At 36.8% G+C, this 25,172-nt stretch overlaps 1 protein-coding gene across 3 annotated transcripts in view; it reads right to left on the minus strand.

The window, feature by feature from the left end:
- Positions 1-25,172, minus strand: part of PKIG (cAMP-dependent protein kinase inhibitor gamma) — a 74,784-nt gene that overhangs the window by 13,100 nt on the left and 36,512 nt on the right. For 2 of the 3 annotated variants that reach the window (XM_074210127.1, XM_074210129.1), the window contains one exon: positions 13,789-13,856. The gene's annotated coding sequence lies outside the window, so the exon portion shown is untranslated. Of the gene's footprint in view, positions 1-13,788; positions 13,857-21,840; positions 22,022-25,172 lie in introns of those variants that run through there. The other variant, XM_074210128.1, reaches the window with a different exon arrangement.

Raw genomic sequence — 25,172 nt, forward strand, 5'->3', positions numbered from 1 at the left:
ATTTAACAGATTATCTTCAAAGTTGTTCTGTCAATATTTCCCTCTAAACTAACTACCTTCTGTTTCTGGTACCCTCTTAATATTGTGTTAGGTACTTTGCTTTGCTGGTTAATTTTCTTAGTTTGTCCTTTTTTTTTTCATCAGGATTGTCTTGAAAGAATATCTTTCCTTTCCTGACCTTTTGTTGTTTGGTTTTTTTTTTAGCTGTTCTGAGATGTCAAGAGGGAGCTGGGTGTAAATAACCCCTTATTTAACCATCTTACCATATTTCCATTCATTAAGGTTGACTTAAAAAAAAAGTTTAGTAGCCCTTCTTTTGCAAATCTCATTTTCCCTTATATATTATTTATGCACATATATTTCCCCTAATTAGACTGACAACTCTGCAACTATCTTTGTATTTATAACACTTTTCATACAACCAGATTAATATGTATATGTTAAATGGATTGAAATTAACGATGTGATTACTTCAGTGACAGATTTTGAAAATCAAAAAAAATCAGAACTACTGAACTACACTTACAAACAGTGTAAACATTCCCCAACTATAATATTTTTGGTTCACTATTTTAAGTTCCTTCAGGAATTTCTACTATTCTGTGATTTTAAAATCCCCCCCCCATCTTCAATGTCAATTTCTTAGTCCTGTCATAGTGGTATTTAAGAATGAAGAAAGCTCTCCCTTCTCTAGCCCTTAGGGATTTCCTGTTGCTTTCACACACAGAGTTTTGCAGGGTCTAGATACCTCTGAGACATTTCATCTTTCCCACATTCACAGCTCATAAATAAAAAGGACTTTTTACTCTTGTTCCATGGGCCACTTCATATCATTGGGTCAAGACTACTATTAAGGTTCAGAGAGCAGGAATTTTGTGAGACTTCCCATCAAACTGCCTTCCACTTCTGCTTTTAATACTCTACCCCATTCATCAAGGGATGCAAGAACTTGTAAACTGAAGAGCCCCTAGTGTTTGCCAAGAACGACACAGCACTGTTTCCAGACTGCAGTTTATTAATCCTTATTCCTGGACCAGAAATTCCATTACATATTAAAACTGTTTTCCAAATACATCAGGAAAGGTCATCATTTCCTGTTTCTTTAAGGGAAAAATTTTTTTTTGCCAAAATCCACAAAGAGAAAAGAATCTATTTTCTAAAGGACAAGAACAACAGAAGAGGGGCTTATCCCACTGGGAAAGACTTCTCTTAGCAGGAAAGTTCTCAAGGTCATCCCCATTGGTGAAATGTGTAATAAACATAGTTCACATTCGATGACACATTATGGGGAAGGGGTTGGCAAACTAGGGACTATGGTCCAAATCTATCTGCTTGTTTTTTTAAGACCTGGGGGCTGAAAATGTTTTTTATATTTAAAAATTTTTTTTTTTTTATATTTTAAAAAATGTTAAGGGACAGCTAGATGGTACAGTGTATAGAGCATTGGCCCTGGAGTCATCAGGAAGACCTGAGTTCAAATATGACCTCAGACAATAATTGCCTAGCTGTGTGACCTTGGGCAAGTTATTTAACCCCATTGCCTTAAATAAAAAAAAATTTTTTTAAATGTAACCCCCATTTTTAGCTCAGGTTGTTCAAAAATAGGCAGTAGGCCTGCTTTAGCCCTTGGGCCATGGCTTGTCCACCATAGTTTACAAAGTACTTTTTTTTCATAAAAAAATTCTGTAATGTAGGTAATATAATTATCATCCTTAGACAAATGAGGAAATTCATACTCAAAAAGGGGAAATGATTTTGTCTGAGTCACACAGGTAGTAAATGGCAAGGCTAAGATTCAAAAACAGGTCTATAAGTCCAAGATTGGTGCTATTTTTATTACATCCTACTACTTCTCAGAATATTGATGTAGTCACTTAATGCAAACATGAAAGTCACCTAAATCTTCAAAATTAAATTTGATTCAAATCAAAAACATTCATTAAGCACCTACAATGTAGCAATCAAATATCAGTTATTTGCTTGATTCTGGGGATACAATGAAAAACCAAATTATCCTTGAGCTAATTTAGATGTTTACATTCTACAGGGGAAAAATATGAAAGCCAATATGTACATTCAAAATTTATACAAAATAAGGACCAAGCAATTTTGGTGGAATGTGGAAGTAGAGGAGATCTCACAAATGGGTGAATCAGAAAGAGCATCTTGAAGGAAGAGGCATGACTTAAGCTAACCCTTGAAGAGAACAAGGAATTCTAAGAAGTGGTGGTGAAAAATGTGGAAAAGTGGGACAGGTAAGTGGTGCAATGGATAGAGCACTGGCCCTGGAGTCAGGAGGACCTGAATTCAAATCCTTTCTGACACTTAAGTGTGTGGAATGTGTCACACCTAGTTGTGTGACCTTGGGAAAGTCACCTAACCCCACTGCCTTGCAAAAACTATGGAAAGGAAGAGTTATGAACGCAACAGCAAAGAAGCTAGGAAGAAGAACAATGTGTTGTAACACAGTGTACCAGATGGAGTAATATGAAATCAGAATAGAAAAATAAGTCAGAACCAGACCATGAAGGGCTATGACTGCCAAGCTGAGGAGTTTGTTTTTGATCCTCAAGGCAGTTGGCTAGAATTGTGCTTTTGGAATGATGTTTCAGCAACTATGCAGATAAAGAACTGGAGGCAAAGAGTGACTAGAACCTAAGAGACCAAGGAGATGGAGAGAGAGGATGAGGACCTGCACTACAGGTTAATGTGTGAATGTAGGGAAGGGGAAAGGTGAAAGAAGTACTGTGGAGGCAGAATTAACAAGACCAGAAAACTGACTATTGGTCATGGGTACTGAGGATGAGAGGCAGACAGAAGAATAAAGGAAATCAAAATATTTGAACCTGTTTAAGAAGAAGAGAGTTGCTCCCTTGGCAGAAACTAGGAAGCTAGAAGGAGAGATGGATTTGTGGGAAAATATAAGTTCAATTTTGTCAACTCTAGAGTTTGAAATGTCTATGAGACATGTGCAGACTGGTAAATTGGTGCAGAGGACAAAGTGTTGAACTTGAAGTCAAGAAAACCTGGATTTTGTCTTGTTTACTTACTGGCTGGATGACTTTAGGCAAGTCATTTGACATCACTGAGTCTCAGTTTCCTCATCTGTAAAATGAGGATAATAATAGTATCTATTTCACAGATATGTTATGAGGATCAAATGATACAGCATAAATAAAATGTTTCATAAATCTTAAAGCTCTCCTAAAGTGATATTTTTGCCATTTCCCATTATTATTACTACATTCAGTTAGAGATGTTCAAGTGGCAATTGGCAAAATATGACTGGAGTTCAGGGGAGATATTAGAATGGACTATATAGATATGGTAATTACCTAAAGAGAGATGATAACTAAACTTATGCTCACCAAGAGAGATTATTAAGAGAGGAAAAAGGAAGAAGAGAATAGAGAGTGGGAAGGGTTCAATACAGAACTCTGGAGTACACCCACAGACTGAAAGTCATACATGAAAGATGACCCTGCAAAGAAGACTAAGAAAGAATAATCAAACCGATAAGAGAACCCCCCCCAAAAAAAAGAGTTTTTATAAAAATCAAAGGAAGACAAAGTATTCAGATGGAAGGAGAGGATAACAGGGTTAAGTACTGCAAAGAGGAAGGATAAAGTCTGAGAAAGATTTCACCATTAAATAATCACTGGTAACCTAGGAGTCAGAAGCCAGAATGCAAATAGGTAGAATGGGAGGTGAAGTAGAATATGAACATATTTTTAAATGAGCTTTGCTGTGTTAATGATAGAGAACAAAAGCTTAAGGACATGGGAGGTTCTCTCTATAAGTAGTGGCCTGTAGTCTATGGTTTCAGTTAGGGTGATGGACTATAAACCACTATTCCATTGCAGCAAGGAGAAAGAGATGAAAATGAGCACTCAGAAAGAGAGAGCAAGGATACTGCTGTTTGTTATTAGAGGTTATAGGGAGCCAGCAGGAGATAAAGAGTTGGAAGATAAGGAGATTGATAACTAAAGAGTTAGAGAAAGGGGGATTAAAGTAGGTAGTTTTTATAAGGAGCTTGGGAGGAGGTAGCTAAAGGTCATAAATGACCTTAGCAAAGTACAGAACCATCTTTTCCTCTAAGAATAAGAGTGACAATGGTGGAGGGATTTGAAGTTTAGGATTGGAAAGAGAAGGAAGCTCATTATCAAGTTGGAAAGTTAACGATCTATTGCCAGGTCAACCTACAGTTTTTCCAATGTCTAAGTCTGATACTCTAATTCCATATTTCTGATCAAAAATTAAATCTCTTAATCTCCAATAGTTACAAATCTGATGTCTCAGTGTGTAAAACTATCAGTCTGTTATGTCAAGGCCTGTCTCCTACATCCAAAATGTTGACTAAGCCTGTATCAATACTATCTGATCAGCTTAATGATAGCACCAATAAATTCCTTTACCTAGATCAACAAACCACAAGATAGAGACATCTTGGATGAGGAAAGAGCAATCTTATGGCCATTTGTAAATATTTCCTTTCCAGTCTAAGTGGAATTCTTATCAATAGCAATTTGAAGCAAATATTAAAAGTTATAAGATGATCATATTGTAGAACTGTTATATATATATGAAATATCATTGGCTACCTGACTCAGTTTTATGATTCTTTGCCCTTTCTATATAAAATGCCCCCCAAATTTTATATCAGGCTTGGCATTTGTAAGGATGCCATCCACCCATGGGTTATTGGTAAGATCCTAGAGAATAAAACAAAATAAAACAAAAATTAGTTTTATAAATGAAGTTTTATTCTCTAGGATCTTTCCAAGAACCCATGGATGGCTGGCATCCTTATAGATGCCAACCCAGAATCAAATGAATAAACAATATTTATAGAATTTTAACAAAGGACCATAAAATTTTGGTAGCCAAACCAATCAGGTTACACATTTCTCTAACTGTAAGTCAGAACTGTCAAAGATTAATTAGTAACAGGACGGTCTCCTCTTCTGACTTAATATTTTATAGTTATTAGATATGATAAAAGACATTTCTAAAATGTCATAAGTATAAGAATTTATTCAGTCTCTTATCTAGTTAACCAGATAGTGCAGTGGATAGAGCATGGGCCTTGGAATCAGGAGGACCGGAGTTTGAATCCATCCTCTGACACTAGCTGTGTGACCTTGACAAACCCCGACTGCCCAGCATCCAAAGCTATCTCCAGTCATCCTGATTCATATCTGGCCATTAGACCCAGATGGTTCTGGAAGAGAAAGTGAGGCTGGTGACTTAGAGCAGCACCCCCTCACTCAAATCCAGTTCATGTGCTTGTCATGGCATCACCTCCCTGATGTTGTGGTCTTCACCAAGAATAAGAACTATTGATGATGATGATGATGATGGTGATGAAGATAATGATGATGACGGCGATGGTGATGATTGCTTACCGAGCTGTAGAGATGTAATTAGAGGTTAAATAGCCTGTTTCACATAGAGCCTGTCTTCAGATTTATAGTTAAGAGACCTTGTGGAGGGTAAAGACTAACATTCCAGACTCACAGAACTCATTTGAAAGACTGTTTATGAATTTCATTTTTTTTGCTAGGCAAATGAAGTGAAGTGGCTTGCCTAGGGCCACACAGCTAAGTAATTAATAAGTGACTGAGACCGGATTGGTACTCAGGTACTCCTGATTCCAGGGCTGGTGTTCTATCCACTGTGCCACCTAGCTGCCCCTATAAATATTTTTTAAAATTTTTATTTATTTAAGGCAACGGGGTTAAGTGACCTGCCCAAGGTCACACAGTTAGGGAATTATTAAGTGTCTGAGGCTGCATTTGAACTCAGGTACTCTTGACTTCAGGGCTGGTGTTCTATCCCACGGCACCACCTAGCTGCCCCAAAAGACTGTTTAAAACAATTTTTAATCAGAAATATTTAATTCTATATTAAAAAGTATCAGACTTAGACAATGTGGAGATTAACATATAAGAAAACTTGCAAGGGAAGGGAGTTGGGTCACAAAGGGCTTTGAATGCCAAACAAAGCATTTTGTATGCTCCCAGAGGTGACAGAGAGTCACCTTGAGTGGGGGTTAGATACTTGAATGAGGGTTAGAGGCAAGGTGAAGAACATGATTAGATGGGCTTTATTTTAGGAAAATTATATTAGTGAATGAATGGAAAAGGAATTGGAATAAGGAAAGACTTGAGACAAGCAGTTCCCCCAGCAGGCTATTGCAATAGTCCAGGTAGAGGTGACCAGGGCCTGAACCAGAGTGGTGGCAGCGCCAGTAAAGTAAAATAGGCCTTGGCAACAGTTTTACAATGAGGGGAGGGGTGTAGAAGGGGGAGGGGTGGATTAAGATTGTGAATAGTCAAGGATGTCTCCTAGGTTGTGAGCCTAAGAGACTGGGAGGATGTTGTTGCCTTCTGTGTAGTAGGGGCAACAGTAACGATTTTTTGGGGGGCGGGGGGGGATTGAGGGGAAAGATAATGAGTTTAGTTTTGTATATGTTTATCTTAAGATATCCCCTGGACATCTAATCACAGCAATTAAAGCTGTGAAAATGGAGATTGACAGAGTCTGGGGCAAGATAAGGTAAATTTGAGCTTCAACATAGAGATGGTAATTAAACCCATGGGAACATAATCTAGTTGGCTCTATTATTTGGTGCCTTCGACATGGCATAAGAAAGGAAGCCCAACTGACAAGTGTCATGATCATCTAGAGTAACCTTTTTGATCCCTGACAATGTCAGGGTTAGCACACATGCTACATTCTGCTAGACAAGGGCCAGGCCTGTAATGATGAGATTGCAAAGTAAAACAATTACGGCCAATGAGGGCAACAATAGGAATTTGAAGTCAAGTCAGTTGAACTCTAGTAAAAAGCACTGAAACTTAGTCCTAGGCTCAGCTCTACTACCAATTTCCTTCGTAATCTTGGTCAAACCACTTCGCTTCTCAAAGTCTCAGTTTTCTCCTATAAAATGAGAGGGTTGAAACAGGTGATCTGTTATCCCTTCTAGCTTTGACAGCTAATGTTCTAAGATTTCTTCCAGTTCTGATGTTCTTTATTATAATTTCTGATCCCAATTCCATCTCTAACATTCTGTCTTAAGGCCCCTCAAAGGTCACACAGTAAGTGACACAAACTGAGCCTTGAACTTATGTCTCTTGGGTTCTTGTGGCTCAAACGTCTCTGGAAATCTGGCAGCCATAAGACTTGAATCCTTCATAGGAACACCTCTTTAGAGTATGAAACCAATGAAACAGAAACCAATCCCTGGGTTTCAGATGACAGTAAGATGATCCTGTACTGATTTCCTGATCACTTTAATACCAAAGGAAAAACATTTTCCTCTATCCCCTTAAAACAAGAATTCTGTTTTTTTAACCACTGGCTAAAAAAATTTCATAAGATTTGGCAGTTGAGAGATTTCCAAATAAAGAGGAATTCCTCAGAAAAAAATCCTGACTTTAGCCTTAGAGAAACCAAAATTCTAAATGAAATTTCATGACCATATTTAAAGCACATTTGAAAATTTGCCAATTAAGAAGGCCTGAACTTAAAGTTATACAAAACAGCTCTGCCATTCAATTATTATCCATTCTTAGGCAAGTCATCCCCTATTTCTTAGTCGTGGTTTCCCAATCTATAAAAGGTAACTCCCCCCCTGAGTTTCCCACACAGAACTGGAATAACCAAATAAAGTAACAGATAGTATCCCAACAACTCTCTATTTCTAGGAGTTTTCTCATCTCTTTCTTCCCCACTGCAGCTGGAATAATGGTTTGTTGTCTATTGCCCCAATTAAGTCTATAAACCATAAACAAAATTACATATACAGAGAACCACTGTCCTCTGTGGAACATTAATTCATATAGTTTTCTGTTGGAGGCATCTGTGTTCTGAAAACCCAAAGAATTTAAGCAGGGGTCTTGAAAACATAAAAGGCAGCATTGTACAATTAGTAATATTGGGTGAAGATTCTTGAGGCAGGTTCTAGTCCCTACTTTTGACCATTAACTCGGAGTGTGTGTGTGTGTGTGTGTGTGTGTGTGTGTGTGTGTGTGTGTGTGTGAGAGAGAGAGAGAGAGAGAGAGAGAGAGAGAGAGATCTTGGGGGTATTTCCCTTTTTTGGGCCTCAGTTTCCTCATATACAGAATAAGGGGATTAAACCAGATAACCTCCAAGGTCCCTTTGAGTTCAAAAACTTCTAGGTTCTAAGAGTCTCATCATATTTGACATCGCAAATTATATTCTCTAAAGCCCCTTTTTAAACAACTTTCTGTATTCTATGTTTTAAGATCCATTTCAGCACTGACCTATGCCCTATGTTCTAGGAATTTTTCCAGCTTTAAACAGTCTATGAGTCTCTTACTCTAACTATAAAGTTCTTTATAAACATAGGTATTGCAATAATTCACCACTTGGTGTAACTCTATTGGGTCAAGTAGTTTTCTTGGGCTTCTCAGAATACTGATCTCTTGGGAGGCACATCAAAAATTAGCTTACATTTTCTTAATGCTCAGGTGAATCTTTGGTTCTGTTTGTCTGATTCCTCAGGACTTTGCTGATCCTATAAAATCAAAGGATCGTTGGAATACAGAATGCTATAGTTTGAAGGAATGCATCTTTTTTTTAGTTTTTTTTGCAAGGCAAATGGGGTTAAGTGGCTTGCCCAAGGCCACACAGCTAGGTAATTATTAAGTGTCTGAGGTCGAATTTAAACCCAGGTACTCCTGACTCAAGAGCCGATGCTCTATCCACTGTGCCACCTAGCCGCCCCCAGGAATGCATCTTAAAGCATTGAACATAGAATATCATAACTGGAAGACCTTTAAAGACTATCTCAGTTCCTTGTAGATGAAGATATTGGTCAAGTGTGTGGTATCATAGCAAGTCTCCAAATAAGCAAGATCCCCAGTGCTCTTTTCACCAATCTGTGTTGACTTCTCACCAAGGAACAGAGAGTGGCTCAGGAAAGATTTGTGCCTTGCCCAAGCTCACTCACCTCACAAAGGTCTGGGGCAGGATCAGAACTCAAGACTTCTCAGTCTTGAGTCCAGCATGCTTCCCATCCCAAACTGTGGCCCTACAGACATGCTCTTCTTAAAGGCCAATATTCCTCTTGTCAGTGGTTTTGTACTTTTATTTTCCCCTCTTTTCTCTCAAGTTCCCATGTGCCTCCTTCAAAAGAGACATCCTAGTCAGGCTGAGATGGGAGGCCCCAGGCCCCTCTCCCACTCTGGGTCTGTGTAGTCTCAAAGCTGATGTGGTCACTCCTGTTGGGGCTGGCCTAGACACACTCTGTTCTCATTCCTCTCTCTGCCAGCTGTGGGATGGAGAGGAGATTCAACAGGCAGGCAAAAGCACCCTGTGTCTCTGAGCAGTCTGCCAGCCTGGGAGAGGCATGATCCGGGTATGCGTCATCATGGAAAAGGGGTCTGCAGAGGCCACACACTCTCTACATATTTGGATAGATTCCCAGATCACACTTTAGTCCTTTGATGGCTCTACATCTGTGCTCAAGATGAACCTTCACAGTTCACAGGAAAGAAAGAAATCTGAAATTTCAGTAACATTCAATCAGTCACTCAACAAACTTTTATTAAGTGACAGCTATGTAAAGGGCTCATTGTTAGTACCAGGGAGAGACAAAGATAAATAAGAAGCAGTCCTCTCCCTTCAAATAACTAATGGTCTATCATTAATTATTATTAATTATAACATTCAGCATTTATATTTTATACCTCAAGGTAAGAGACATGAAATAATATGGGGCTGGAGGAACATTATACCTGAGTTATTCAGCCATTTGTCACTCCTGATCTTTGGACAAATCTTTACATTCAAAGATAATGGAAAATGAGAGAGAACATAAGATGAGAGAAGGAGAAAATATCCTATTTTTTGAAAAAAAAAAGAGAACATAATCAGAACTAATGAGCCTGTCTTTGATTTTAGAATAGGTCAAATATCTAGAAGGGAAGGCAAGGTAATTACAGAGTCAGGGATTCACCAAAAACAGGTCATACTTACTAAACTCTTAGGTAAGGACAACAAGATAGTTTTTCCAGACTTTTTTTTTCCAAGGCAAATGGGGTTAAGTGGCTTGCCCAAGACCACACAGCTAGGTAATTATTAAGTGTCTGAGGCTGGATTTGAACTCAGGTACTCCCGACTCCAGGGCCAGTGCTCTATCCACTACACCACCTAGCTGTCCCATTTTTCCAGACTTTTGCAAAACGTTTGATAAAATTCTTGTGGAAAAGATGAAGAGATATTGATTAAATGATTAAACAATTAGATGGATTCAGATTGGTGGGTAATAGTTCAAAGTCAGTTCAGCAATCATCCCTATTAAAATTCCTTCACTTTATTTCATGTTACATTTGGCCCATTATTTTAGCTTGTCAAGACCTTTTTGGATCTTGACTCTTTACTTAATGTGCTAGCTAACTCTCTCCCAACTTTCTCACCTGCACACTTTATAAGTACACCTTCTATGTTTTTACCTGACACTAATTTTACCAAAAAACAAACAGATCTTTGGAGACTACCTCTAGAGACCTTCTCACAAGCTGACATTAAACCATGAATGACTATCTTTTAGGTCTAATAGTCAATGGGTTCTGAGTCCATCTAACTGTAATCTCATCTAGTCTGTTATTTCATGTTTTCCCCCCACAAAAATAGCATGAGAGACTTTCCCCTAGATATTTTACTAAAACCTAGGTGAACTATGTCTCCTGTTCTTCCCAGCCTTTCAAAGATCACCAACCCAGGTTGGCTAGTTCTTTAAGGACCTGAAGATGTCATTCATCTGTACCAAGTGATTTGAACTCATCAAAAGCAGGATGCTTTCACGATTTCCTGACTTATCTTAGGTATTCGCTCCCTAAGAGTCTCACTGTTTCCTGCCTAAGAATCATTATCTTTACCAGAACAGGCAGAAATCAAGGAATTATCACCACAACCTGACCTTTATGTGGTAACTTATCACATTAGAATGTAAGCTCTTGTCAGACAGGGGTTGTCATCTGCTATACTATATGTTTAATACTATATGTTTAATAAGTATCTTTTTTTTCAATCATTCAATACACCCTTCTCTCTTTTTTCCAAGTTATATTCTGGAAACACAGGTCTGACCACATCACTTCCATGGTCAATAAACTACAGTGGTACCTTAATTGTCTCTTGGATCAAATACAAATTTTTCCATGTGGCATTTGAAGCTCTTTACCACCTAGCTCCAATATATCTTTCCAGTCTCACATTATACCCCTTCACACCCTTTATTGGACCCAACCAAAATGATCTTGTTTCAGCATGTATCTTCAGTTTCTGCACCTTTACCAAGGATGCTCTCCCTCTTCACTTTTTCCTCTTACAATATCTAATTCCTTTCAAACCTCAGCTCCAGTGGGACCTCCTACATGACTTTTCCTGATCCCCACAGCTGCCCATGCTTTCCTCCTGACCAATTTATAACACACGCACACACACACACACACACACACACACACACACACACACACATGCACATACACATGTACAGATTTCCTTTCACTTTTTTCTGTCTATCCCCAGTGTCTTTTAAAGAGATTGATATATATCAGACACTTAATAAATATTTGTTTATCTCATAATATTTCCATTTACTTGTTTATCTCATAATATTTCCATTCACAGATTACTATGGTAAAGCAGTCTTGCAAAAAAAAATGTGCAAAAATTCATAAAAGAATGCTATGGCTTACAATGGGAAGTTCTGATCCTATTAATTTATTAACTTATTTAAGAAAAAAAGTTTATATATATCAATAATGATGAATATGTAATTATAGTGATAGAATGGAATTATGAATAATATGAAGATTAACCTAACAGCAGTCTGCATAGCACCTGAATAACTTCTATGGAGCTGGACCATGATTTGCAAATTGCTGTATCCACCCATACTTAAGTCTGTGGGGTTTTAGCACAGATATTTGGAGAGTGTCTATTCCTATAAACTAGTTCTTATCTGTTTTAGTATCACTACTATGCACCATTTTTCACCCATTCTCTCAATATTTATTTAAGTGACTTTGTTGCAAACATTTGGTATGAAGGGAAAGCTGGTTTCACACCCAGTTTTTCTGATAAATTTTCTTCAACCAACATCTTATTAAATTTTCTTAACAAGTGCATATAAATCTGGTAATAGTTCACCTAATTGAAAACAAACAAATTCCATCATCAATTTGGTATAAACAGTGGTAAAATACTAACTTTTGAGGTATCATGCTATAATAGAGGACTGTATAGGAGACCAAGTTCAAATTCCAGATCAAATACTATTGTGTAATCTTTGGCAAGGCATTTCACCTCTCCAAGCTTTAATTTCTTCAACTGTAAAATGGGGATAATAATTTTTAAACTTTAAAGTACTATGTATACAAGGCTATAAAATTGTTTTTTAACTTTTAGTTCTAAATTCTTTTTCTTCCTCATGCTTCCCCCTCATTCATTGAAAAGGCAAGAAAAGATGTATTATACATGTGAAGTTATATAAACCATATTTACATTTTATCCATGTTACAAAAAGTATAATCAGGAAAAAAATAAAATGCAAAAAATGTGAATTCATCAATTTTTTTCTCTGGTACCACCCAGTCTCCCTTTGTAGCCTTGTCTTTCACTGCTCCCCTTCATGTACTCTGTACTGCAACTAATCCAGACTATCTAATCTTCCCAGTGCATTACCCTTCATCAAGATTTTCATCATGCAACCTTTGAAACTGTCTTGGATTATTTTATTGTTGAGTATAACTAAATCTTTTACAATTGATCATAGTGCAATATTGCTGTCACTGTGTATAATCTTGTATTGGTTCTGCTCATTTTACTTTGTTATCAGTTCATATAAGACTTCCCAGGGTTTTTTGAAAATCATTTTGCATGTCATTTCTTTTATTGCATAATGATATTCCAATATAATCATATACTATGGTTTGGTCATTTCCCAATTGATGGGCATCCCTTCAGTTTTCAATTCTTTGCCACCATAAAAAGTGTCTATAAATATTTTTGTATATAAAAAATCCTTTTCTTTTAATCTCTGTGGAGTACAGATCCTGGTAGTGGTATCGAAGGGTCAAAGAGGATACAGAGTTTTATAGCCCTTCGAGCAGAATTCCAAATTGTTCTTCTGAATGATTGGACCAGTTCACTGGTCCACTGATTTCCACATCTCATCCAAAATTAATCATTTTCTTTTTCTGTAATGTTAGTCAATCAGTCCAAGAGTTGTGAGGTATTATCTCAGAGCTGCTTTAATATGCATCTTTCTAATTATTAATGATTTAGAGCACTTTTTTCATATGACTATAGATGGCTTTGATTTCTTCTTAAAAATGCCTTTTTATGTCATTTGACCATTTATTAATTGAAGAATGACTCTTATTTTTATAAACTGGCTTTCCCTACATATTTGATTAATAAGACTTTTATCATTAGAAACTTGCTATAATTTTTTTCAGTTACCAGTTTTACTTCTAATTTTGACTATACTGGTTTTGTTTGTTCAAACCCTTTTTAATGTATTGTAATCAAAATTATATATTTTTACCTCCCATGATCATCTCTATCTCATGTTTGGTCATGAATTAAATGAGTTTACTTTTTAAGTATCTAAGTATTGTTAATAATTCTAAAAAAAATCAAATTTGTCTTTTTGTTTTCAAGACAGTATCATGTGACAATTCACTTTTTCTACAACAGAAACACAAGTATTAAGAAAACACTTGTGGAATTAGAAATTATATAAACTCCCACCTGGTTTAGTTCTCTTCTCTTCCCATCATGTCTTCAGATTTTCAGCCTGACTCACTACTATAGACAACCTGAGAAACAAAAGGGTAAAAAAAAAAAAAAAAGTTAAGATCAGAGAAAAGTGGTAAAATTCAACAAACATTTATTAAATGCTTCCATTGTGACTAGCATTGTATATTTTGGAGAATGGATAAAATTTTAACTTGTGAAGCAAGGAAGGCATGCTAGTCACAGAGAAAGAGAAATATCTAGAGACAGGGAATCTTGATGAAGGGCAATGCATTGGGAAGATTAGATAGTCTGGATTAGTTGCAGTACAGAGTACATGAAGGGGAGCAGTGAAAGACAAAGCTACAAAGGGAGACTGGGTGGTACCAGATCACTGAAGGTCTTAAATGTCAGATTGAGGAGCTGGGACAAATAACAACCTCACTTCTCAGACAAGTGCTTCCCATGTTCTAAAATTTTCTATAGAAGATGCCTGACTCTTCAAGAAGACCTGATAATGATTAGGCAGGACTGCCTTAACTTTCCCTTTGGTTTCTATGTTCATTCAGTGTAACTAGGACTGAGATAGATGTCAGAAAGTTGGGTTTACACTACTGAGAAGGTTAGCTTTGCTTACCTTACTTGAGTCTCATCTCTTTATCTTTCTGTTAAATTGATAAAATTTTCCTTTTTAAAAATGAAAAGAATGCCCAAGGCCTTATCTTGGGGTTATGGTCACAGAAATATCAGAAGTAGAAGGGACTCTAGAATTCACAACATCACAACTGGAATAGATGCTAGAAGAGAATATCAGAGCTGAAAGGTTCCTGAGAGCAAAAGTACAATCAATTCATTTTAAAAATGAGCTAGCAATAACATTGAGAAGAAAAGTGAATAATATAATTATTCACACATTTATATATTTTATATCCATAAACATTGAGTCAGGGCCATGTAAAAGCCCCTGTTTAGGAAGGAAAGACCTTTCTTTCACATTATATATTCATTTTCACAGTTCTCAGAAGCAATGGGATATCTGTGCCCTTGTCCTATAAACCCAAACAAATGCATTTCCTCAAAGCTCTGCTGGAGAATCCAGTAGTGGTAACTTTCAGCTTCTCAGACCCTTGATGCCTCAAGCAGATGCTCTGAAATTCCAATCAAGTAAGCCTCTCTCAGTGCTTGGAAGAGCAGAAACAGTAAAATAGGATGGTCTGTAATTCAATGAAGGGGGGGGGGGAAAGGAAATTCAATGAAAAAGGGAAAAAAGATATAGTTTATCCCAGGGAGTAAAACAAGACAAAGAAAAAATAAAAAACCAAAGGGAGGGTTTGAATGTTAGCTAGGAAGCAACCTTAGGACTTGTCAGAACTGGAAGAGACTAAATGTCAGAATTAGAAGAGGTTTTAGAGATCTTCTAGGTCAATCTTTCATTTTACAGGAGAACTTCAGGAGTATGGGAAGTTGCATTGCATTAGGTGTCAAATACAGGACATTCTATTTCATTTCTAGACAACTCTTTTAACTTATTCTAAATTTACATGTTCAAAATTTTCAAGGAAAGAAAACAGACTTAAGAGCTTAGAGGTCATCTTGTGTAATCCAATCACAGATAAAGGAAACCAAGATCCAAATTGGGGCAGGGTCCAGAGTCATGGAATCAGTAAGTGGTGTGGCCTGAATAAGAGCTGAAGTTCAGAATATTTTCCACTACACCACGTATCCAATAGGACAAGATATAAGTAGCTTTGAGCAACTGCCAATGTATGGCTGGAACCAGGATGAAATTCAAGCCGTGGTTAAATTAAAAGATCTAGTGATAGTTTTGTATCGTATTTTCATTCCATTCCCCTAAATTGCCTTAAATTTCAGATATTTCTAGAGCAGGACTCGCCCAGACTTTTTTGTAAGCAAAACTACTTTTATTTCTTCAAAGTCCACAGGAAGGTGTCCTGTGGAGTTCTTCACTTTGTTTGAATCATGGACCCCTTTGAAGATCTGGTGAACCCTAAGGACTCTTTTTTCAGAACAACATTGTTAAGTGCATAAAATAAAATATATAGGATTATATTATTTGTTATATTAAAGTATATTAAAATACAGTTATCTGTCTAAATGCATATATATATATGTGTATATATATATATATATTTTAAGTTCATGTTCCCCAGATTAAGAACTTTTCATTTTACAGAGGAGACCCCAGAAAATTAAGTGGTTTCCAAAATTACAGAGTTAATAAATGTCAGAAGCAGAATAATCTGAACCTAATTTCCTTGACTAAATCTAATATGATCATCACTGATATCATACAGTTATACTGGTATGATTAGAGATGAAGATAGAAAAGAATGAATGAGATACTATAATCAGAGAGCATTACCCCTCCCTGCTAGAAATTCTTCTGAGTTGCTTTAAGGAGAGATTGCCAAGAAAACCCTTAATACCTAGTGACTATTGCCTATCAAGCCTCAGGCATTCAGGGCCTTCCACCACCTGATGCCACCTAACCTTCCCAGTCTTGCCTCACATTACTTTCCTTCAATATTCTATACTCAGTATTATAAGAGTCAAACATGACTGCACTCATATTTCAGACTTTTCCACCTCTGTTTTCCTATGCTATTATATATACCTGGAAGTTCTAGTTTTAAAAACCCTACCTCCCCTTTAAGACTCAGCTGTGATTCCAGCTCCTTCATGAAGGCTTTCCTGATCCACACTGTGCCCCCCCCCCAAATCCTACTGCAAGTCAGAATTTTGGTTTTCATTCTCTGATCTCAGAAGGCATTTTGTTCCTCTGTCATGTTTTTATGATTTTTTCTGCACTATAGCTATTATATACATAGGAGGTTGATCAAAGCATTCTCAAGGGAAATGAATCTTTGTTTGGCACCTCGTAACTCCTTAACTGAAGATAAAACTTCTTGGTCCAGAAGCTCTTTGTGCTGATATATAAGACGATATCAGTTACAGAGCCCTGCCCCCTTTTGCCTTTTTTTCTGTTCAAAGGACACAAACCAGAGAACAACATAGCTAAGATTAGACCTGGGTCCCATTGCTAATTGAAACCTTGGGTCAGAGGCTTGGGGGAAGGGAAAAAAGGCCACATTTGTTCTCATCTATGCAGTTCAATTAGGGGAGTTCCTGGACCTTAAATTTTGGCCCCACCCTTTGAATGACGATGGCATAATCTGAGGAGTGCCAGGTATACAGTCATGGAGAGGGGAACCACATGACCACATGATGGGATTTTCTGAATCTCAGTCACCCAGAGAGAGGAAGGGAGTTTTCTGATCAGCTCTAACCCTAGGGATGTCTCTCCAGCAACTTCCAAGTTTAAGAGTCCCAGAACCCAATTTTCTAGTGAGAGAGGAAAGAAGCATAACATACATATCCCCAAACTAGAGGAGAAACATTCTAAATTCCAATAGGTGGTACAAGAAGCTGGTTCTTTGCCTTTCACTATTACCATAAGCTGTTTGAACATTTCAGGGATGATGAAAATGTCAGCTCTTTGAGATGATTATTAAGGCACTGTGTCTGACATGCAATAGGTATTCAGGAAGTGCTTGTTGAAATTGCCTGTTTCACTACGCCCAAAGGGCAATAAAAATGTGCATACCCTTTGACCCAGCAATACCACTACTGGGTCTATATCCTGAAGAGATGATGAAAAAAGGTAAAAACATCACTTGTAAAAAATATTTATAGCAGCCCTGTTTGCATTGGCAAAGAATTGGAAATCAAGTAAATGTCCTTCAATTGGGGAATGGCTTAACAAACTGTGGTATATGTATGTCATGGAACACTATTGTTCTATTAGAAACCAGGAGGGACTAGATTTCAGGGAAGCCTGGGGGGTTTGCATTAACTGATGCTGAGTGAGATGAGCAGAACCAGAAAAACACTGTATACCCTAACAGCAACATGGGAGTGATGATGAACCTTGAAGGCCTTGCTCATTCCATCAGTGCAACAATCGGGGTCAATTTTGGACCGACTGCTAAGGAGAGTGCCATCTGTATCCAGATAAGGAAATATGGAGTTTGGACAAAATTCAAGGACTATTCCCTTTAATTTAGTAAAAAAACAGATATCTTATTGTCTGATCTTATTACTACCTCTTAGACTTCTTGTCTCTTCTTTAAGGATATGATTTCTCTCTCATCACACTCAATTTGGATCAAGGTACAACATGGAAACAAAGTAAAGACTGACAGATTGCTTTCTGTGAGGGGGTGGGGAGGGAGGGAAGTAAGAGTGGGGGGGGAAATTGTAAAACTCAATATCTTTAATAAAAATAAAACTTACTTAAAAAAAAGAAATTACCTGTTTCTCTAATAATTCTGATACAAGGGTGCCCAAGCCTTTAGAATAGCATCATAAAATGTGTAACTGTTAATTTCTGGGGTAAAAAGGGGACATATCAGAATGTTGTAAGTTGCTATTTTCCTAGTAACTTCCAGCTCACTTTATTCATTTTTGAGGGGACTATAAACCACTGGCTGCTATGATTTAGAGAACTATACTCTATTGGAGAAAGAAGGGAAATGCTATCTACAATTTATGGTCTACTGAATAAAGGTTACACCCAATATGGAATTGTTACCCTGAGTGCTCATATGGGATCTTGGTACCTTTACATCTGTGGAGAAGCTGCATAAGCTATAGTCTGGAGAATTCCCATAGGAAACTCTAAAATGTGGCACCATGAAAAAAAAAAGTGTGATTTGGGGATGATATCCTTCAAGACAGAACCTAATTCACATAAATAAAGAAGCTGGGGTTCTTGGCCACAAGTTATATATAACTTCAAGTTCAAAGTATCACAGATTTAGAACTGAAAGGAACCTTAGAGGGTAAAATCAATATTCTCATTTTACATAAGGAAACTGGGGCACAAGTTTAAATGATTTGACCAGTATCACACTGCTACACACACACACACACACACACACACACACACACACACACACACACACACCACAGAGTTTTGGAAGTGGAGTTGAACCTGAGTTTTCCTGACTCCATGTCTTGACCTCTTTCCACTACTCCATGTTGCCCATATAACTCTACTATGAATAAAAGGATCAAAACTAATAATAACTGATAAAATACATTTCTATGGCACATTAAGTTTTACAAAACACTTCCCTCAAACAACTCTGTGAGGAAGGGAGGTAGGTTAATAAGTTCAATGACTTCTTGGACACACCTCTTCTGGAGAAGGAGAGTTTGCTTTCTGGTTATGGGTCAATGCTGGCTCTCATCTGTATTAGATCAGAGACTGTCTAGTCTTTAATACAATCACTTCCTTCAGTGGCTACTGAGGGTAACTACCAAAACATCACTCTTCTCCTTTGATGAAACAATATTCAAAAGCTATACCAAGGCCTTTTATGAAAGGCCTGTAGACAACTCTACACTCAGATTCCATGGTTCTGTGCAAAAGATCTAGACTGTTCAGATCAATTTCCAGGTTGGTATCACTTCTGACCTCTTATTCTGATACAAATAGCAGAGTTTAGGGGTCAATAAACTGAGTACTTCATTGTATGCAGGAAGTAACACCTGCTAGCTGCTTCTTTAAATAATTTCAGGAAAGGTCTCTCTAGCCTCTGGGGAATGGAATCCACTTCTGCTTTGGGCTCAGCTTTATAATCCTGATCCCAGCCTACAGTTACTATACTACCAGCAGTCTCTAAATCCTGCTTTGTGATGGGAATTTACCATCACAGTCAGTAAACCTGGATTAACCTCTTTGAAGCTTACATATTCTCTAAACCTATATGTGAACTGTACCAATGACTAAAAAACCTGCAAAGGTAACATAGTAAAATAGATTGGGAGTAGGGAGCAGTGAAAAGCATAAAACAGGGAAAGACAGTCAAACAAAGTTAGGACCAGCTTGCTAAGGACCCTTCTAGGTCCTAAGCACTTATCTGATCTTTGCTTTCTTTTCCCATTTCCAAGTACAACATGCCTGTATTTGGAGCCAGAATGTTAGAATTCATTATTGACTCTACAATTTATTAGTCTGAGATTTTTGGTAAATCACTCTCTGGACCTCAGTTTCCTCATCTGTAAAATGGATAAATTAATATTTATGTTATCTATCTCACTGAGTTTTGAAAAAATACTTTGCCAGCCATAAAAAACTATTATCATTAATGTGATAATAACATATATATGTATATGTGTGTGTATATATATATATATATATATATATATATATATATATATATGCTGGTTCATGTTTCTATAGTCTTTTATTAGCAATTCATTTTTCATTCTAAGTAATAATAATTAAGAATTTAAAATTTTATCATTTTCTCCTGATAGGTCAACAAAATCTATCCCAGTCTTTACTTACTGGACAGGGTCCAAAGTGCTGAGAAATCCCCCAAATTTCCACTGATTTAAACCCTGGGATTATACCTTTCTTCAAGTTCAGCAATGATCAATATAATCCCATGCAAAGAAATATACATGATTCATGGAAAGAAGGAATGGTTATTTTTACTGACTGGTAACAGACTAGATATATAGAGAACTTTAGAGCTAGATGAGATATCAGAAGACAGAACCTTTAGAGATAGGAGGTACTTGGAGGTCGGTCTGGTCTAACTTAGTTGGAGGCCTCTGTGTCAGGGCAAAACTTTGAGGGCCCCACTTTTACTTATTACAATAGCTTGAATTGGGATGATCCTTCCACACATAGACATAGACACATCACATTTGAATCAGGTAGTCTGATACAATGAAAAATTTAGAATTAAAACAACCTCAGTTTCAATTCTGATTCAGATACCTGCTGGCAAAAAGAATTTGGGCAATCACTTTACCTCAACCTCCTTGACTATAAAGTCAGGAAATTGGATTATGTGAACTCTAAAAGTCCCTTCCAACTCCTTAAAATCTTATTTGATCCTTGCTTTTTCCCCTCACTCTTTAAAAACACAGTTTCATGGACATATACATGCCTCTATGAAACATGAAAAACTGCAAGAAATTTGTTTCCAACATCTGTGTCAATTCAAACAGTGTAGAGATCCCTCAGGGACCAGAAATATTTTCTTCACTTTAGCCAGATTTCTTTCAAGTTCTGACAAACGTCTCTGTGAGTTCTGGCTCAAAGTTTTGCCTTTTCAATGACAAAACTTTCAAAATATAATTAAACTACTTTTCATGGATGGTTTATGGGAAACCCAGTATCCTAAGATATCATCCATCCATCCCCACAGTATCTGCAAGTTCATGATGACTCTGCCCATGCTTTGTATCAACAATGAATTCAAGCCTCCCTTTCAGTACCAAAGTGATTATTTATATTTATACATCTGAAAACAGGTAACTACCCGTGAGTTTACATGCTCTGCTTATTTGCCAGAAATAAATAGTAAGTTGCAAAAACAGAAAACACCATGTGGCAAAAGTAAATGCCATCTATTTCAACATTTGTCCTTAGAAGCATAAAATGTCTGACAAAGAACATCTTGAAAGAGAAAAATCAGTTTGCATTGGAAGGATCGTCAAAATATAGACCATCATAACTTGAAGGAGCCTTAAGGCACTAATTAGTTTTTTTTAAAAAAAAAACTACATATGCATTCTTTCATTCCATAGTTGAAGAAACACAAGTCCTGAAAGGTTAGAGTGACTTTTCTAATATCCCATTGTCTATCAATCTAGTTGATTCAAGCAGAGCCTGAATTAGAACTCAGATCCTCAGACCAATATTCTTTCTACTATACCAAGGCCATATAGTTAAAACATAATCATATAACTTTATAAAAAACTTAATGACATTCCTAATCTCAAATTAAATATCCATTTTCTCAAGACAAAACCCTACAGGAACACATCTGGATGACACAACAGCCTTAAAAGTTTCAGAAAAAGTCATCATTTTCAGGGCTAACAAATATTTATTTCTATACATAGTACATGTATAAAAACAGTTGTTCAGTTACCAATGTGCCATCTATGAATCTTTCTAGAGGCGAGCTCATCTCTATACTGTGCCTCTGCTTCTCCTTGGAAAGGATTTGAAGTTTTACTTACAGAATGAAACTCTCTGGCCCTGGGACTTATCCAGTTGAGAACTAGGCAAGCAAAGCAAGGAATCCTGGTCACCAGCCTGACTGTCAGCAAAAGAGAAAGGATGGATTGGCTGCTTTAGTGCCTGCTATTAGAGAGTTTGCTTCCTCTCAATCTCCTAAAAGAAACGCACGCACTTCGAGGCTTTAGTGGGAGTTTCCCACAAGTTTGCCAAGTAAGTCCCCATTTGCTGCAATGCACTGCTCAGTCTGATGATGTCAACCAGTCATTTGCCTAGTTTCCACCTCAAAGTCCACAGCATAGATTTGTTTCCTTAGGACAATGAGCCGGGTGCTGTAACTTCATCCCAGGCTGGCCACATACGTCGGACATCCTTCCTTCCATTTTCAGGACTGCTGCGTCAGTGACAAAAGGTTTCCTATACACAGTTCCCTAGGCCTGGGATCCAAGTATCCTTGTCCTTTGTTTTTTACTGACTGATGACTAGTTTATCATGTCTGCTTTGCAGCATTTCAATCATTTTGAGTTGGGCTTCTTCCAGTTAAGTTAATGAAGTTGTTTGGTTTCCCATAGGGTTCATTAAGGTCTTCCACGGCAGAGCATGTACTGGTGCTTATTGCCAGTGGCTCATATTTAACTCAGGATTTTCTCACAATTATATGAAATCACTGCTGTAACTGTTCTCCTCATTTTACAAGTGAAGAAATTGGGAATCAGAAGAAACTTGCCCCAGGGTCTCACACAGCTGAATTTCTTTATACTAGCCACAATGCCTCATACAAGACATGATACAGGCTGAGGAAGATTTTAGAAATGAAAATATAAATTGATTCTAAAATGCTTTGAGCAAAGTGATGGAATACAGTTAACTTTGTGAGTTCATACCAGAAAGGACTTTCCCCTTTCATGTACATCTTGCAGGGCCTCTTGGATGGCAACAGAACCCTGGGCTGGCTGGATTTTGTCCTGCCTATGTGACTAATTTATTAGTTAATTGAGGGCAAGTCATTTTCCTTTTCTGGGGCACAGATTTCAAGTCTTTAAAATGAAGAGACTGGATCAGATGAATTCTAAGCTTTCTTCCAGTTTGTATATTCTATATTCTGTTATAAAGGGAAATTTTCAGCTCTAACAAAATGCAGAATTCTATGATTCAGTTTTCCTTTCCAAACCCTTAACCTCCCATAAAGTAAGAATACTAGAACTCCCTTTCTATGACTTAAGGATGCTGTGAGAATAAACAATATCCAGGAAGTCAAAAGCTTTGATATCTCTGAAAAAGGCACTAAATAAATTTAAGACATTTTTAGTAGTAATGGAGCAATATTATTAGTAATGAAGCAAAATTCTTCTGAATATCATAGAAAGTATCCTCAGAAGCAAATGCAACTTGCATTCATGCTGTAATTGGTAAATTATGCCTTCATTCCAACAGACTGAAAGAACTTCAAGAAATAAAAAAAGTTCCCAGACAGGTCAGCTGACAGAATTATTCCCTTTGCTCTGAATCATGCACCAACACTTAACCAAAATTAAGGAAAATACAAAAAACAAAGTCATCATTTTCTTCTTTTATAACCCTTAATTTGTAAAATTTTCCCCACAGAGAAAACTGTTCTTCATATATCAACTTATCTGTAGAAGGAAAACATTCATAACTTTAAACTGACTTTGTCTTACAGGAACTAACTTCCAAGTACTGTTCTGTTCTTCATAACTCTCCCCTTGTGGTATAATGTGAAGGACACTAGAGTCAGATTTAAGGCCCACTTTGTGTGGACCTTGAGTAAATGACTCCCTTCTCAAGGTCTCACTGTCCTCATCTGTAAAATGAAGAGAATAGAACTTGTACTATCTATCCTTCAAGTAGTTCCTCTAATGATATTTTCTATTTCCTCATACCACTAAAGTATCCCTTTCCCATTTCTCAGAGCTCCATCCCATATGACAAATAGTATTTTTAAGGGATAATTTTTTTAAAAGGTCAGCACAGATAATCAATATATTGGAAAATAGTCCAAAAACATATATAGTATGTGTGGATCTGTGTACCTCCCCTCTCTACAAAGGGTTAGAAGTTTTCCTCATATCTCTTTATTCAAGTCCCTCATTATCTTTATAATTTTGTTACATTTACTTTTTGTGGTGTGAAATTGTTTTTTATTTACATTATTGTAAACACTGTGTATGGTTTTTTTTGGTTCTGCTTATTTCATTCTGCATCAGTTCATATAGGTCTTTCCATGTATACAGTATACATTGTATACAACATTTCTTAAAATTTTAGCCATTTCTTATTCAAAGGGTATCTGTATTGTTTCCAATTCTTTTTTTTTTTTTTTAGTTTTTTGAAAGGCAATGGGGTTAAGTGGCTTGCCCAAGGCCACACAGCTAGGTAATTATTAAGTGTCTGAAGCAGGATTTGAATTCAGGTACTCCTGATTCCAGGAGTCCAGTGCTCTACCCACTGTGCCACCTAGCTGCCCCCTGTTTCCAATTCTTAGATATCAACAAAAAGTGTTGTGATAAATACTTTGCAGTATTTGGGCACTTTTTTTTAAAATTATTAATGGCTTCCTTGGGATATACGCCTAGCAATGGAGTCTCTAGTTCAAAGGGTATGGACATTTTGATCATTTTAATGTATAATTTCAAATTGCTTTCCAGAATGGTCACACAATTTCAAAAAATTCCAACAACAATATACGTATGTCTACCTTACTGACACATTTTTCTCATTTTCATCAATTTTCAAGTAAAAACTCAGGGTTGATTTGATGTGCATTTCTCTTATTTTTAGTGATTTTGAAATTTTTTTCACATGGTTGTGAATATACAGTTTTCACTCTGTAGTCCTTTTGAGAACTGGGTATTCATATTCTTTGTCTATTGGGGAAACTACTCTTAGTCAATATAAATAATTATACATATATATTCACACAAACATACACATATATATGTATCTATGTGTACATATTTGATAATTTTCAACATCAAATCCTTATCAGAGAATTTTAAAACAAAGATTTTTACCTGATCATCAAGTAGTTTGTAAGGGTCAAATGAGCTAATATATATGTAAACTTTCGGTAACCTAATTATGTTTTATTTATAAAATTCCAGGAGCTCAAATTGGAGATCTGGTCTTCCTTTTACAAATGAGAGGAGTCCAAGATCACAGAAATATTAGGTAGGCAGAGACAGAATTCAAACTCTGATTTCAAATTCAGTGTTTTTTCAAATGAACTACAGTGACTATTATCCATTTTTAAATTTTATGGTGAAGAAATGTGAGGCTTAACATTCACTGTTTAAAGGGTACGAAAGAATCACAG

Source organism: Macrotis lagotis, chromosome 1, assembly GCF_037893015.1.
Source record: "Macrotis lagotis isolate mMagLag1 chromosome 1, bilby.v1.9.chrom.fasta, whole genome shotgun sequence".
Lineage (NCBI taxonomy): Eukaryota > Metazoa > Chordata > Mammalia > Peramelemorphia > Peramelidae > Macrotis > Macrotis lagotis.